The sequence below is a fragment of the Triticum dicoccoides genome, chromosome 2A (genome assembly GCF_002162155.2).
Source record: "Triticum dicoccoides isolate Atlit2015 ecotype Zavitan chromosome 2A, WEW_v2.0, whole genome shotgun sequence".
Classification (NCBI taxonomy): domain Eukaryota; kingdom Viridiplantae; phylum Streptophyta; class Magnoliopsida; order Poales; family Poaceae; genus Triticum; species Triticum dicoccoides.
Window position 1 is genome coordinate 454,916,825 of NC_041382.1, and position 17,470 is coordinate 454,934,294.

A 17,470-nucleotide genomic window follows, 5' to 3' on the forward strand; every position below is an offset into this window, starting at 1 on the left:
GCAAATTATGAAAGAGGAAGGTGGGGCTGGAAAGCGGAATGGTGCGCGAATTTAGTTCCGTCGGGTTCGGGCTCCGCTTGAGTGAAAAGCACGCTTCCAAGGAATTGAATGTACATGCGATCTGTGACAACAAGTGCATCAAATCAAACTCATAAACCTGTATTTGGCATGATGATGCCTCTAGCTTTGTTCTGCAGTTCTTGTTGAAGGATATAAACATTTTTTGAAGTAATAAAATGTGTCATGATGGCTTTTCCTAAAAAAGAAAATTTAGGACGCCGATAACTGCCACACGTGTGGTGTATCGGGTGGTTGTGCCGCACGCCTCGTGTGGCATGGAGAAGAACCCGCCCGCACAACCGCGTCCGGGCGCGCACAACCACAGCTCGCATGTTCGGTGTGTGGCAAAACCGCCCACACGTCCGGGCCAGACGACCGCGCTGCCCGCACGACCCAGCACGCCAGCCGTCTCAGGCTCTTTCCGATCCCTAGTCCGCCATGCCGCCATTGTCTCCCACCTCTCGATCCCCTTTTTTCGATAAAGGGTGGATTTTATTAGCTCAAAGAGGAGCATCAAGAGGATACAAACCCAAAGAGCACACACCCGGCCTCTGCATAGATAGGATGCACACAGCCAATACCAACACACGCACACCAAAAAACACGCCAGATAGCAAAGTCATATAAGACCAAAGCTATGTGTAGGCGAGTAAAAGAAAAACCCGAAGCGATTAGATCCACGATCGGCAAACTATATCAACGACCATATCCGCACCTCTCGATCCCCTACCTCCATCGTCTTCCTTCTCTGGTTGCCATGGCAACCAGTGAGGATCCGTAGCGCCTTCCCATCGCTAACCACCACCCCCTTCCCACCCCAAACCCGCCGTCCCAAGACGACGAGCTAAAATAGGTGGATCTCCGGTCTCCTTCTGTTTCTCGACCTTCTTCTGCCATGAAATATGAAATTGCAAATTTGCCTACGAAGATGGCGACTGGATCAACGCTATCAGGGCAAAACACCCCACGAATTTGTGTGTCCTTGCATTTGCCCACCAAACATATGCCAGATCTGCCATATACTATGCTAGAGTTGTGCCAAGCTTCTGGGTTGTCTTGGTGCGAGTAGTTGGTAATAGAGCATGCGTAGGAATCACTATAAATAGGGAGAGAAAGGAAGAATTTGGCATAGGGAGGGAGGAAAAATAATTGCCACTTGTATCCAACGTCAATTGCCATCTATCGTTGTTCGTAGTTGCCACCACGTTATCTTATTGCTTGCCATCCTATTTTGTTGTCTGTTGCCATCGCTTCAAAATGATAGCTGGCATCCAGAATTCGGAAAAGAGAATGGGTGTGCATGTCCTACTTGCCATGAGGTGTTGGTTGCATACGCAAGAAATGTTATGAGATTGCCATGTTATCTTCTACGTGCAAACAATAAGAATTCTTTTTGCGAATTGTTGATGCGTTCTTATTCATGCAGTGACTAAAAACACAGTGGCAGAAAAGAAAGCAGAAGAATGAATCACGAAGATGGCACTGATCCTTGGCTTTCTCAAAGGCCGGAAACGCCACCTTGGGTTGCAGCAGAGTACAATCAACTCATTTCTTCAGGGCCATTGCTGCCACTACTAGAGCACTACGCGGGCATCGGTACGATGCATGACAAACAAAGAAGAAACAGTTGCCATGTTCATGACAATGAAGATGTCATTCTACTTATGTCCTACAAACTAATTTTTAGCAGGTTCTTATGACCAAACCACAATCAGGGGGGCAGCATGGCAAGTTTCGTCACAGGGCGCTAACGCTGACAAATGTACGGGCAACCAACTTCATTTAGCTAATGTGGCACATCAAAGTAACGCGGGCACATCAAAGTAACCCATACGAAAAAGAAACTTACTGTTGTGGACATGAAATTAAACTTGCAAGGATGGCAAAAGACTCACGAGTTATGTCGGAAAAATTTAGGACCTTCATGCAGCACGTGGCATCAGGCGCAACCATGTACCTGCCATCAACGCCGTACATGGGTGAGTGCATGCAAGTGAAGTTGTGGACAGTGAGTTAGGAGAAAGGAACGTATCTGACAGATGCAGTTGCCATGCCTAGACAGCTGCAGTTGCCATGGTTGCACAACTGCAGTTGCCATGCCTGGACAACTGTAGTTGCCATGTATAATCAAATGTGACTGTAATGTATAAACAATCGTGGATGACAAAGTGTGAACAAATCTGTGTGGCATGGTTGGACCACTACATGTGCCATGTTGAACAAACTACAGTTGCCATGCAATGACCAACTGCTACCATGATCGCAGGTTGTTACGGTGGAACCACATCGGTAAACGTCTCATGGCAAGCTTCACAGTTGCAGGAAAGCGCTATTGTAGATAGAGCACATCAATTTGGAATGACAGACCACACAAGATCGGCACATGCGGCACAACAAGGTAAAAAATAATGTGAACCAGAAAGCAGTACTGCATTTGCTTTTGTGGAAATAGCATGTGAGGAAAAGTAGATTTGTAACAGTGGTGGTGGAAAAAAGAAACAAAAAATGCTACCAAGTGGTCTTGTGCAAAAAGAGTCATATATTGTCTTCGGGATTTGCCAATTGCTATAAGAGTGGGTGCAACATTCATGATTGTTCACATTTGCGTACTGAGCTCAGGCCTAGAATACAAGTTTTGATGCTAGAATATACGGGTTGCCATGTGTTGGCAACAGTAGTTGCCATGTATGTTGGACTGTAGCTGCCATTGCTATATACTACAAGTTCTGATGCTAAAAGACGTTGGTTGCCATGTTTTGGCAACAGTAGTTGCCATGTTGCTGGACTGCATCTGCCATTACTGGAGAATTACAGTTGCCATGCATGACCATATGTAGATTCACGGCTTGCGGTGTGACTAATGTCATGCAAAATCACATGCAGTTGATGTACTCCGTTACGATAAACATGCCATTCAAACAAAATCTTATGCTCGTACCTGATTTTTTATTGAAGGACCTTCAACTACAATTAACAGCAACGCGGGGACATCTACCGCGGGGAGCTCTGAGCACATGGAAGACGCGTTCCACCAGCCAGCCAACACTCATGCCACAAACAATGTCGAGTCAGTGTTGGAAATGGCAATTGTTCCAGCAATGCCGACAAGCACACCTTTGCAGACCAGCACAAGCAACACTCAAGCAGATGAAACAGCCGCCGATACTGAAGTGAATGATGAAACCGATGACGAAGCACAAGGGGATGAAGATGGTGGGCAATCAGAAATCATAGTACCTCAGGCACCATATCTTGGGCAGAGATTTGATTTGTTTGAAGATGCAAAGGAATTCTACCAGACATATGCAAAGTTCCATGGGTTTGCGGTCAACACCGAATACCACAGGAAAATTAAAAAAACTAACGAGTACAGCAGAGGTGAGATCAGGTGCTACAAGGCATGAAGAAACAAGAAGGGCAAAGGTGATGCGCCTGTCGTTCCGGAACGAAAGAGAGGTGTCATTGTCAAGATGAAATGTCCTGTCCGATGTAAGCTGAACGTAGATGGAGCACAGTGGGTGGTCAGTGAATATTTTTATGAGCACAACCACGAGCTAATAAAGAAGTTTGACCTGGTAAAATTTCTGACCGTCGACAGGGTATTCACCCCCCTTGAGAAGAAATTCATAAAGCTGCTACATGATTGTAACATCGGTCCATCAAGAATAGTCCAGATACTCTCCCTCATCCACGGCAAAAATGGGACTCTGAGTAGCATGCCCTACATACTGGCAGACGTCACAAACCTAAAGGAAAAGTGCCATAGAGAAAGCAAGTTGGCTGACATAGAAGCCACGATAGCCTACTTCGATGAGAACGTGAAAGAAGATCCAGATTTCTTCTACAGGATAAGATTGGACGATGAGGACCGTGTCAGGAACATGTATTGGGTGGATGGTGCTGCAAGAAGAGCCTACAAACATTTCCGAGACTGCATTTCATTCGACGCGACATATCTCACTAATATGTACAAGATGCCATGCGCTCCATTCATAGGAATAAATAACCACAATCAGTCATTGCAGTTCGGATGCAGGCTCGTTCGGAATGAAGACACGAATGGGTACATTGGATGTTCAAGACCTTCTTAGAGTGCATGGGTGGACTTGCTCCGATGAACATAATAACAAACCATGATTTTAGCATGCGTGCATGCATAGATGAGGTCTTTCCGTTGGCAGTGCACAGGCACTGTAGGTGGCACATTATAAAGAAGGCTGAGGAGACGCTAGGACCGTTCTTTGCTGACCATCTAAAGCTGCACAAGGCATTCGAGCTGTGCGTGGACCACAGCTTGACGGTGGAGGAGTTTGCAATGAGCTGGATGGCTATGATTGAAACATATCAAGTCCAAGACCACGAGACGCTTGCTAGCTTGTGGGAAAAGCGAATGTACTGGGTGCCGGCCTACTTCATGCAATGCTTCTTCCCATTTCTGCAGACTACACAGCGCAGTGAGGGGTTCAATGTTGTTTTGAAGCGGTAAGTCGGCCCTGGCAACTCATTGCTACAGTTTGCCAAGTAGTACACCGCTTTGCAACAAAAAATACCGGGGGCTGAGCTACAACAAGAAGCAAACACCGCGCTTAAGCAGCCAAAATTGCTAACGTTTTTACCAATGGAGAGGCAGATGAGCAAGATATACACCAACAAGATTTTTAACAAGTAAGTCAGTTGTGTTACAATCTTATTTGCACAAATCATGGAGGTAGTAGGTGCCATGTAGAATGCAATGTAGTTGAAAAGCTTATTTGAAAATGGTGTTTTTTAAAAAGTAGCCATTGAGTATAGAGTAACCATGATATGTAGTTGCCATGTTTAATGAACTACAGTTTGCCATGTTTAATGAACTACAGTTGCCATGTTTACTCAACTGCAGTTGCCATGTTTTCTCAACTGCAGTTGCCATGTTTCATGAACTGCAGTTGCCATGTTTAATGAATTGTACTTCCACTGGCCATGATGGTATGGAATGCAAATGCCAAATGAAGTTGTTATGTAGCTGCCATGTTTAGTGAACTGTTGTTGCCATGTTTAATGAACTGCAGTTGCCATGTTTACTCAACTGCAGTTGCCATGTTCGATGAACTGTAGTTGCCATGTTTGAACGAACTGTAATTCCATTGGCCACAACAACAAAAGGTGCTACAGAAAACTTCACACAAGAGTTTAACAAAAACCACACAAAACTTGTAGATTCCAGGAAGAAATAAAGCGTGCCAGCATGTACACGGCTTTCCAGGTGGACGAACATACGTTAAAGGTGTGTTCTATCATGGGCATGTTGGATTCAGAACCTGAAGACCCGGACAAGGGAAGGAACTACTTTGTGAAGGCATCGATAAGCGAAGGCGAATACTACTGCCAATGCTGCAAATTCGAACGGGACAGGATTGTGTGCTGTCACATACTAAAAGTAATGGACATGAACGCGGTGACACGAATGCCCCGCCATTTCATAAGGCGGCGATGGACTTGGAACGCTGACGACACATTGGCGCTGCAAACATCAAACGCAGTTTTGGCTATGCATGACGAGAGACCAGAGTCAACCATGGAAGTCGTGAGGCACTTGTGTTGACAAAGAACTATGCTGAACTAATTGATGAAACGTGCAAGAGTGATGAGACAACGAGGGTCGCAGAAAAACACAGGAAGGCCCTCAAAAGAGAGCTTGATGAGATCAAGAAGAGGAAAGCCGAGGAAGCCTTACACAGGTTCCCCCGCACATCAAGTGTGCCTTCATCCACGGGGCCATCATCTGAAAACTCGGATGTAGGATCTGGAACAGCAAGCACACAAACCCAGGTTAGGAACCCACCCTGTTCCATTATAAAAGGGCGTCCAAAAGAGATAAGATACAAATCGGGATTGGAGATTCAAGCAAAACACAAGAAACCAAAAAAAAGGGACGGGCAATCCGTAAGCAACATTGGAGCACTGTGACTTGGTCCATGGTAACATTTTTTTGTAATCTAGATGTTCTAAATTTTTTAAAAATTGGAGAGTGACTCTTCAGGGGCATCAGAATGTGAAGCAAAATGCCATGAATGAATAACTGCAGTTGCCACGTGTATGGTACTGAATTTCCCATGTTACTTGAACTGAATCTGCCATGCAATTTATACTGAATCTGCCATGCAATTTCTACTAAATCTGCCATACCATTTCTACTGAATCTGCCATGCCATTTCTACTGAATTTGCCATGTTATTTGTACTGAATCTGCCATTTTAGTTGTACTGAATATGCCATGTTAGTTGTACTGACTCTTCATCGCGTAGATTTCCATGTTCAGTCGGTGCATTTTAGTCACACATATTGTATTGTGTTGCAAACTATGGGAAACAAGTTGAAACGGTCTCGTGCAGCAACCGCATAGGTTATGGCTACGTGATCAAACTACCATGCTAGCCGGTACAGTTAGGAATGAAAAAAAGAACCAAACAGACAAATGAAGAAGGACGATAACTTTCACTAACCATGTCTGATGAACTACATTTGCCATGTTTTCAAACATCATAGGCGCAGTCAAAACACCAAACTGGTACTACCAACGATGAACGCATAATAATACTGAAAAACATAAACGTATCTGTTGTCACACCTCAAAAATAGGTTCACATCCACACATATATTACAGAAAATATCCAAATGTCACTCACACACCACCACTACATACTAGGCTACATGGAGATGCAGCCATAACATAGTACACGGACATAGTTTTGAAAGAACAAAGGTAATACCTTATATTCCTCGACAACAGAATGTAAGGTGGGCGTTTGGTATGGAGCACCACGTGATCACTTGTACTTCTTGGCGGCTTTCTTGACAGCTTCCTCTATGAACTCATGTGCGTTGGACCGCGTGTTGAAATATTCATTCACCAACCAGTTCCATGTATAAAATTTGCGGAGCTCGACGACCATTGCAGCTATGACGATAGGAACCCGTCGACCTTTCCACTTTGCAAGGTATTCCAACGTGTGAAAGCCGCAGTCGTGCCTAAACAAGAAAAGAATCAGGTTAACTCACAAACATAGAGAAAAAAATCATAAACTTGAATTCAGAGGTGACAAAAAGAGGGTAAGCATTGGTTTGGAGGACACATGAAGAAAAGATGGGAAAAATACCGGTTTCCTTGCTTCGTAGTCGCCACGTACTCAATTGGAAAATGTCTGATCTGGACCTTTGAGTTTTCATAGTGACGGTTCCATGTCTCTTTGAGGTTGTTGATGAAGTATTCATCATGCATAGTAAGGTCTGCACCAGCTTCTGAACGCATTGAATCAAGCACCTCAAAACGTTGGTTCTTCAGGTCAAGGCAGATCGCGTAGTGGTGACCAGACTTATCGTGTGGTGCAAGCTCCTGGAACATGGGGAACACGACCTGCAAACAAAAATGAAGGAAAGAAGAAGCAGAGCTCACATTAAGAATAGAAATGATGTAGTTGGGAAAAAGACATGTAAAGATATCACCAGTTACACTGACAGGCACATGAGTGACATGAAAGCATCAAGGGTCCAAGAAAAGTAGACCAATGTATAATGTTTAGTTACAGTGGGTAATTAAAAGAAGTTGCCATCCATGTATGAACAAAGTTGCCATGTATTTTAGTTATAAGTTTCCACATAGGTTGTATTAAGAAAGAAAATCAGAAGTCATTTTACATGGCAGTTGTTGCCACATGAAACAACTGTCACAAAACAGGGTGTAGCCAAAATCTGAAGCATAGCTACTGGCAAAAAAATAACATGGGAGGAAAAAATGTGCAAAAAAGGAAGGAGTACTCACACATTTCTTCATTGTGAGCTTGAAATCACCATGCGCAGCAAAATGCTTCCTCATGATTTTGTGGTGGAAGTCACCATCCCATATTTTGCATGTCGCAGTGTGTTGCATGATTGTTTTATTGGGAGACATATCCATATGCCTGTTGATGAAGTCAATCCCACATGCAACTACATTCTTCGACATTTTGCCGAATGGCCCCACAGACTCGGCAAGATCACCCAGGTCAACGTACATCGCATCGCATTGTATGATCTTGGTTCTGTCCAAATATGAGCTGTATGAAAATGATATAACATGAAAGAATCATGTATACTAAGTAAAAAAAGAAATAAAACATAAACAGAGCATATCTAGAAATAGCAAAAGCATGAATAGTAAAAAAGAGCAAAGCAAATGAGAGGTTTATGAGGGTGTGGTCATTACGCTTTCAGCTCCTTCATGTGATTGCTGTTGGACCTCACATTTCCAAAGCGCTTGACAATGTCATACAGCTGGTTCTAATCCTTTGTGTCCTTGACTTCCGGCTCATAATCATCTGCAGGTGCGCGTGAACTACCCTACGCTGCCTCACAGAACCAGGGGTGGCACTTCTAATGGTATCCTCAGATACCGACTCAGCAGGCATGTTGGAACTTGATTGGCCCTGACCTCGTGAGGACCTTCTCTGCAATGCTGCCTCCTCAATCCTGCGGTAAGCTTCATCAAGTGACAGCGTAATCTCCTCAGGGGTGGCTGCACGGATAAAAAAAGTGGGTTAGGATACCTGGAAAAGAAAACAAATTTAGTGTGAAAGAAAGGTTGCAGAAATATGAGATGTAGGCACAGAAAGTAGGGAGTTGCCATGTGCAGGCAACTCCAGTTGCCATGTGCAATGCATTGTAGTTGCCATGTGACAACAACAACAATTGCCATGATGTATCAACTGTAGTTGCCATGTGTCTGCAGAATGGAAAATGCAGCATGGCAACAGAAAAATGTAGGTGACAGCGTGTAAGAAAATCCAGTTGCCATCTCCATCAGATAACATTTGCCATCACAAAAAGTGAGAACCCAAAAAAAGCTTGGGACAAAAGTCAGACTAAAAAGATGTATACACGAAAATGATAAACGCATAAGAAATGTACCTTGCACAATCGGCTCTGCGAACTTCACAGCCTTCCTTCCCTCGACCATTGGCTGCGCCATCACTGGGGCCATGCCTGCCAGGAAAGCAAAGGAAACTGGTGAAGGATCTTGCACCACTGGTTCATCTTGACTGCGATCAATGCCAAGGCTACAGCTCGGTGGGGTGAAGTCCATTGGGTGCCTCTCCTGCCTACTGGCCGGACCGCGAACAACTTGCTAGGTAGAATCCAAGGGTGAAAGATCAACAAACATTTATGCATCGGCCGCTGCAGAATCATCGGGCTTATTCATAGGGGGGTGTGCTGTTAGCGGTATCAGTCGCAGATTTCTTGACAATCTTCTTGTTTGGGCTGTAGGGGACACCGATGTCGACTGGGAGCTTAGAAGTGCACAGATTTAAGCTGGGGTTATCCACTGCGGGTAAAGACGCAGTCTGCTCCGCACGTTCACCTCTATCAGTCGTGCCCGGCTTGCCACCTGGGTCGGTTGTACTCCGGTCTTCCGTTCTCTTCATAACATTGCTTCTGGTAGGTGGTGGGAACAGTGTGGACGCAAGCACATAACCAGAGTCATCTCTGCTGCTCCTAGCTACAGCCAGCGCGTTGGGTGTGTCTGCAGATTGCTTGCAGGGGCTACGACGCCTAGGTGGAAGACCAGCTCACGTAACGGTCACCTTGGCAACCTCTGGAGCACCAAAAGCTAAGAGTCTCACCTATGGATGGCATATCATTATGAACTGTCGCCTTAGCCCCTTCTTTCATGGACGTAGAAGTGCCACCACCCACGTGCTTGGAATCCGTGTCAGATGAGCGGGAATCTTCCTTGCTTAGGTTGATCTCGGGGGCGTCCACTTCAACACTTGTTGATCGGGTAGCATGGCTCACAGCAGCATCCTTCATTGCGAGCAGAGTGGGCAATATTTCAGCAGTCCTGGCAGATACCGACTCGTCACTCCCAGATGTACGGATGCTTGCTATCATAGCCTGCACATCTGCAACCGGCGGAGATGGTCGACCGCTTGCACCAGAGCTAGTGGGAATAGTGGACGGTGCAGCAGCAGGTTTGTGCACTGGCGCCTCATGAACGTCTGAGTTGCCACTTGTCGACAGCTTTGAGTGTATGCGTTCGAGTGGGTCTCTAGGGTTCTGCTTGGTCACGCGTGTGGTAGTCTTCTTCACACTGAAAAAAATAAAACACATGAACATTGTTAGATGAACAACTGATAGTTGCCATGTAGGTGGAATAAGAGTTGCCATGTGGCCCAGTTAGCAGTTGCCATGCAGAACGAGCAGCAGTTGCCATGGTACACATCTTAAAAAATGTGTGATGTGCCAGGACTGTCATTTCAAAACTAGGTGTGGATGAGTGCACAAACAGATGGAAAAGCTGGTATTTGCCATGTAGGTGGAATAAGAGTTGCCATTTTGCCTAGTTAGCAGTTGCCATGCAAAACAAGCAGGAGTTGCCATGTAGTAAAAAGAAATAGAGCATGGGAGAAACAACAGTTGCAATGTGGGACTGATGGCAGTAGACCATGTGGCAAGCTAAACAGTTGCATTGAAAAGCAAAAATATATCAATGAAAAAAGAACAGGGATAACCTACTTCTTGACTGTCTTCCTCAAATCTGGCAACACGATGGGATCACCGGAGTTGGACGTCGACGTACGAGGTGATGACCTAGTGGAAGGCGTGTCACCAGCAATAGGGGCACCCTTGTTCAATCGAGCAGAAACACGGGTTGGCGTTGGTGCTTGTTTCTTCGTAACTGCTCGTCCACTAGCTGTCGCCTCGCTACACATATAAGAAAGAGGCAGAAAAAGGTGCCAAGTGCCAGACACGAAAATCGTTGCCATGCTTAGCAAAAACAAATGGAAAAGGGGGTCAGTTTGTTCGAAAGGATAGACAAAACAAAACACTAAAATAGAAGTCGAACCTCCTCCTAGCAGCTAAGGGATCGGTCCTAGGTCTCTTGACAGGAGAGCCCTGCCCAACCTCCTCTGGATCCCTCCCCCCTCTTTGAGGGCGACACCCCCTTGCCTCTCGCAACTGTCTGTTCTTTGACTTTCTCCGGCGAGGGGACATCTGGTACACCCTTGCCCTTCTTACCACCTGCACGAGCGTCGACATGTTCATCATCGTCGGGGTCATGTTGCACGTTCTCCATGTCACCGTCGTCGTCCTTGTCGAGAGCAGCATCTCCATCTAGTTCATCCTGTGTGTCAGGAAGCTCCTGCGAGCTGTTGTAGTCGTACCGACCACGGCAACTAGTTGGCCGATGTGTCTGTTCTGCAACGAATGGAGTGAACTGCCTCGCAACTGCGTCGCTGTCAGAGCCATTAAGGGACGTCCAACCGTCAACCAACTTCTCGAGCAAGCTGGTCATTCCGGATGCAAGCTGCCCAATTAGATGCTCAACAGGTGCCCTCGCCTGTGCACGAAACAAGAAGCAGCAGTAACCAACCGTATTAAAGTCACGTGCACAAGATCAAAATAAACCAAACACAACCATAGATATATATCCTTGATTACCTCAACAGGACAAGACGGAGCTGAGTGCACGCCCATCCACTTTCCAAAGTTTTGAGGCGCACCAAACACGCTGTAGTCTATAGCATGCTTGGCCATCAGCTGGAAAAAACCAAAAAAACAGCTAGCATGTAAAGAGAGAAAACAATGAACACTAACCAACAGTTCATGTATTGCAAAAATAAAAAATAAAAAAGAGGTAGAGGATAGAAGTTTCAAAATGGATGGCAGAGTTGCCATGTGGCGTAAGACATGGATACCATGCACAGACATCCATGGCTAACAAGGTAGTCATCTCTTGTTAGCCACGGGCGGTTGCCGTATGGGGATTTTTTCATATGTTATGCAGCGTCAAAAATGAAAGAATGTCGTGCAAAGAAAGAAGCCAGAACTAACCTGCAGTTTCTCGTATTTCGTATCAGTTATCTTGTCAGCGGCAAGCACCGCCTTGACAACATCGTAAGTCCACGCAGAAACAACAAACTTGTGTGGAGGCGGCGGGCCTCCTATCCCAGTAAAGTCCAAAGTGGACAGATCAAGACGATCGACGTACATGAGCTGATGTACAACAATTTAAAAAGAAAAAAATATCAGTTGCCATCATGGTATTTTGCAAAAAAAGAAGCTAACGTATGTTCCTTCAATCATCAAGTTGGAGGGCATGAAGAAGGAAAGAGTTGCCATGTATTTCTGTTAGTTGCCATCTATATGTGTTAGTTGCCATCTAGTTATGTTGGCAGTTGCCATCTAGTTATGTTGGCAGTTGCCATCTTGTTCTGATGGCAGTTGCCATCTTGTTATGATGGTAGTTGCCACAATGTCACCATCATGGTTGCCATGCATGCTCAAGGAGCTAGGAGTGTTTGCAAAAGAGTAGTACAAAAATACCATTAAATGGAGTTGACAACCCTTCTGGTACATCTTGTTTGAGAATGCATCATGCAGGAAGTCTGCAATGAACTTACACCAATTCATGTTCTTCACTTCTTTCAGTTTTGCCTACACGACATAAATTTCAGGACAAGAAGTTGCTGCATCAGAAATCAAAATGGGAAAACATCAAAAAACTGGTAGTGAGTAGCTTACAGATGACATAGGAGTCAAAAGATTGAAGGAAAAATGAAGGAGTAGAGATAGAGCATTCACCAGGATGGGGAAGCATTCGTTGCTTGGGCGAAGAGATGTGGTCGGCGCAAAAATAGCTGAGATCAGGTACATGAGTAGCTTCATCTTAAAAACTTCGCCATGGCTTTTCATGCCCTCCAGCGAATTTGCCAGCACGGTCGTGTTCGGCGTGGATGTCATCCCTGGAAACAAACAGGCAAACAACGTTTCCTCAATCATATTATTGACCTCATACGGGACTTTGATTTCTCCACGGGGCACACCCAACATGCAGAACACGGATTCCTCGTCTAATGACAGTCTTCCACGTCCCGGAATCACAAATTCCCTGGAGGCGGGCTCGTAAATCTCACCGAGCCAGTCGCATACAGGGTTCACTAGATTCTTGCACCGAAAATCCATCAGAGCCTGCATCCCCAACTCAGCAGCAGCTCCCTTCTGGTCGTCGGTGAATCCCTTGGTCAATATAGTCAGGCGTTCCTGTGAAGCCCTATTGCGATTACGTTTCTTCTTCTGCAAAACAGAGAAATGATCATTTGTTGCCATGTTTCACTATCATGAAGGTTTAGACCCTATCAGACAATTGCAAACTCAACATGACATTCAAAACATATGGGGGAAGGGGGGGCTGGGGGTGGACAGTTACCTCATCGCCGTCTGTTGTCCGTCTAGTTGCACGATTCTACCGCAGTAACTCCATGAAATCATCATCATCGTCTTGATGATCGCCGCGAGCCATTCTGCTGAGGTAAGAACAAATCAAAATGTCAGGGTGAAAATGAAAGTATGAAGTAAGCAGTTGCCACCTAACAGAATGTACTTGCCACATGGGCTCAATTGAAAGTGGCAAAAAGTTTAGGCAATATCGTATGAACACCCACACCCCCTATGATTGTCCAACAATAAATGTGGCAACAAAACACATTGGCTTCATTTGAAAAATGTACAGATCATAAGGCACTTGAAACAAAATGCTGAAGTTGCCATGTTAGCACAAGATAGTACGAAAGAAAGGCACAAATCTTCGGCCGCACAAACATATAATGTGGCAACTCACACTCTGTCCTCATACAAAAAATGAGTTGTCATATATTCAAAGGCAAATGTACTAGGTTGAAATTGCCATGTTAAAATGCAAGACAGTTCAGAAATTGATGAAAACATCTACTAAAAAACATGTAATGTGGCAACTCACACACTGACCTCATATTAAAAATGAGTTGCCATGTAGTACGGCCAAATATGTTCAGATATCACAAGTTTGCATGGCAAAACACAAAATTGAGTATATGGTACTGTGAATTTGCCACATTATCCTGCCTACATCATGGCAACAACCATAGTGTGTTAACAGAAATACTTGCCACATGGAAATCATACTTGTGGCAACTGACACATTTGATCAGGAAATTAGTTGCCATCTAGTGCACATAGTTGTCATATATTCAAAGGCAAATGTACTAGGTTGAAATTGCCATGTTAAAATACAAGACAATTCAAAAAGTGTTGAAAACATCTACTGAACAACCTGTAATGTGGCAACTCACACACTGACCTCATATTAAAAATGAGTTGCCATGTAATACGGTCAAATATGTTCAGATATCACAAGTCAGCATGGCAAAACACAAAATTGAGTCTATTGTATAGTGAATTTGCCACATTATCCTGCCTATATCATGGCAACAGCCTTAGTGTGTTAACAGAAATACTTGCCACATGGAAATCATACTGTATGGCAACTGACACATTTGATCAGGAAATTAGTTGCCATCCAGTGCACATGGTTGCTGAAACTGCCATGACTACCTATTTACTACACTTTATCATGCCTACAGCATGGCAGCAGCCATAGTGTGTGCACAAAAATAGTTGCCACATGGAAAACAAATTTGTGGCAACTGACACAGTTGATCAGGGAATTAGTTGCCATCCAGTGCAGATAGTTACTGAAACTATCATGTCTACCTTCATACTGCACTTTGAAATACGACTACCTAGATCTAGGGTTCATTGGCAACTATCATAACCTGAAATTCGTCAATAAAAAACTTCCTGCACTGATCGCAAAATAGCATTTCGAGACAAATACATAACTAATGGCTAGAAAAACGTCGACTCAATCCCAAGGTAGAACCAGGATGTGGCTGCGGGCAGCCTGAGCCAGACCGGCATGACAGTCGCCGCGACGGCGGCCAAACTATGCAATGCCACCGAAAATGACCAGCACAGGACTCCGCCGCCGACAGGAATGCCGGAGCATCATGAATCCGCCTGAATCTCGATGAATCTCGAGCAGAACATTGACAACAGAGGAGAGAGGAGAAATGCAGGGAAGGAACATGACCGTGGGAAGGAGCATTACCTTCACTCTGTAGGCACTCCGGCGAATATGCTCCGGTTCGGCGAGTCCCACCGACGGCCGTGAATGTCGTCGACTCTTCCGCCTCCGCCATCACCTTCTCCTCTCGCCTTCTCTTCCAATCGAATGAACTGCGGGGTGGGTTGGGTGAGTAATGAAGTGGAGAGTAAATGGAACCGTGAGGGAAGGGGGGCTAAGTGCGCGACGTGGTTGACGGCAACCGCATTTCGGGCGTGGTGTGCGGGCATAGAGCAGTTCCACCGCACGCCTCCAAGGGCCAACCATTGACCGCGGGGGGCAACCGGCGTGTGGGTGAACACTCTCACACACCACACATGCGACTTGTCCTACGTGGCACACAAAATCAGCCAAAACGTGCCAAGATTCGTGCAGAAACTGTTGAACGGTGATGGAGGTGTGTGGTTGAGTTGGCTAACACCCACACTTGTGGGCGTTATCTTTTTTGAAAATTTAACACATCAACCCGGTGCACCAAACATTCATCTTATTCAACCCGGTGCCAATGTCATTGTCCTCCGGCTTGCGGAAACGATCAGGGCCGGCTCCAGCTCGCGTCGCCCGCCCTTACCCTTGCTGGCGAGTGCACGGGTGGGGCGCTTGGACTTGGACTCGGCAAGCCCAATTTTGTAGAGCTGGTCTTGATCCAATGTCGGCGGCGACGTCTGCACAGTTATCCTGGACCGATCCTGGCCTAGGCCAATGTGAGTTCCGGGTCGGCACGCACCTAGACTGGCACCACGTATGATGTTGAGAAGGCTGAATGGAGCACGATGTTACGCCGCTCCTCCTTGGTTGCCGCCTTGTTGGTTGTTGTCATGCCGCACGAGGACGTGCCGCCGGAGACTGAGGTGGTGAAGGAGGCGGTCATGCGCATTGGCGACCGTCAAGGAGGGCGCCTCCTCCTCCTTCATGGAGGACGCGCGCCATCAGGACGATGATGGCAACGGCTTGACATGGTGTCGCTGCGGGGACACCGGCTTCTTGACGCGGTGGTGTGGCAAGGACCAAGTTGTTGCGCGTACTCCTCGTCCATTTGCATGACATCACCAAAGAGGGGCAGCTGCTGCTGCTCCTCGTCATCATTGAAGACACACGAGAAGATTCTACATTATCGAATCCATGGGAAGGTTTGCTAAAGACAAGGTGGTTTTCTACAAGCACTTGCTAACAAAATAGTTTCAGTTTCCCGAACCAAAACATGCATTTATTAAGAAAAACAATAATAAGGAAAATATGTCCGAGCCTAAGGTTTTACCTACAATTGTACACTTGTACTTGGGAATCTATCTAGGTATTCAATATGGCTCCGGTAGACAACATTACATATATGTAGTCTACGTGTTGTCTACGGGAGATGTCTTCAGATGACTCCACAACCACATGCAGCCGCGCCATGGTTCTATTGTTCAACTAGGGCCCTTACCGGCTTGCAGAGTTACCTCGATTATTGGTGATTAATCAAGACCAATGCATTCGACATTTAACAGTTGCATTGTTTGTACCCGAGAGAATAGTTTCCAGCTATCGTAATAATCTTACTTTCATCGATGTTAGGCATAACTTTCCACTCCTCTATGCAATTAACCTCCCCTTGATTGATCCTTGGTATCTTGGTACCCGTGAGGCCTTCGAGTGAGGTAAATTGGACTTGATCATTATTATTCTTTGAATGAGGTAAATTCGCTTGGATGATAGACAGATCCGTTGCATAATGCATAGAAATAACATTATTATTGAAGTAAATCAACAATCCCATTGTGCGAGCACATGAGGCTGTGAGGCCATGCCTCGGCCCTTAGCTCGAGAGGACCACTCACACATCGCAAATAAATCACGGGTAAAAGACATTATGGATGGTACTTGAGCATGAATTATTGAAATAGTCTTACAATATAGTTGTATGCGAAGTATTCTTGATTACAAGTTTATGGCTGTGGGGATGGGGACGAAGACTACAGAGATGAAGACGGGAATGATGGTGGCTGAGAAGGAATGTGGTGGATGAGTGACTACTCTCGCCTAAGGGTTTTCTTCTATCTTATCTGGTCCTGATGCGTGGAATAGGGTTTCTGGGATGATGCCTTGTGAATAGGCCCTAGGCGCCTTCACGAAATATGTCAATGATGACATCACGAAAGCGGTGGTAGACAATACGAGCGAGCGCGCTCGTACCAGACATCATCTTCTCCTCTGGAGCCTCTTGTGCACCCCGGTTAATTGGACTTGATCACTAGGTCTATTATCTTCCATATAGGCTTGATTCATCACCTAAAATGGCCCACTCCTGCAAGGAACAAAATTTAAAAGAAATTTGCAATCTTCCACATATATTACTCATTAGTGATCATATCAAAGTGATTCTTTGAGAAAATCTAAAATTATCCGGTTTAAACATGAGTTAAAATGAGTGCCAAAATACACTCATCAGTAGTCATTCACCCTCTGTCGTGG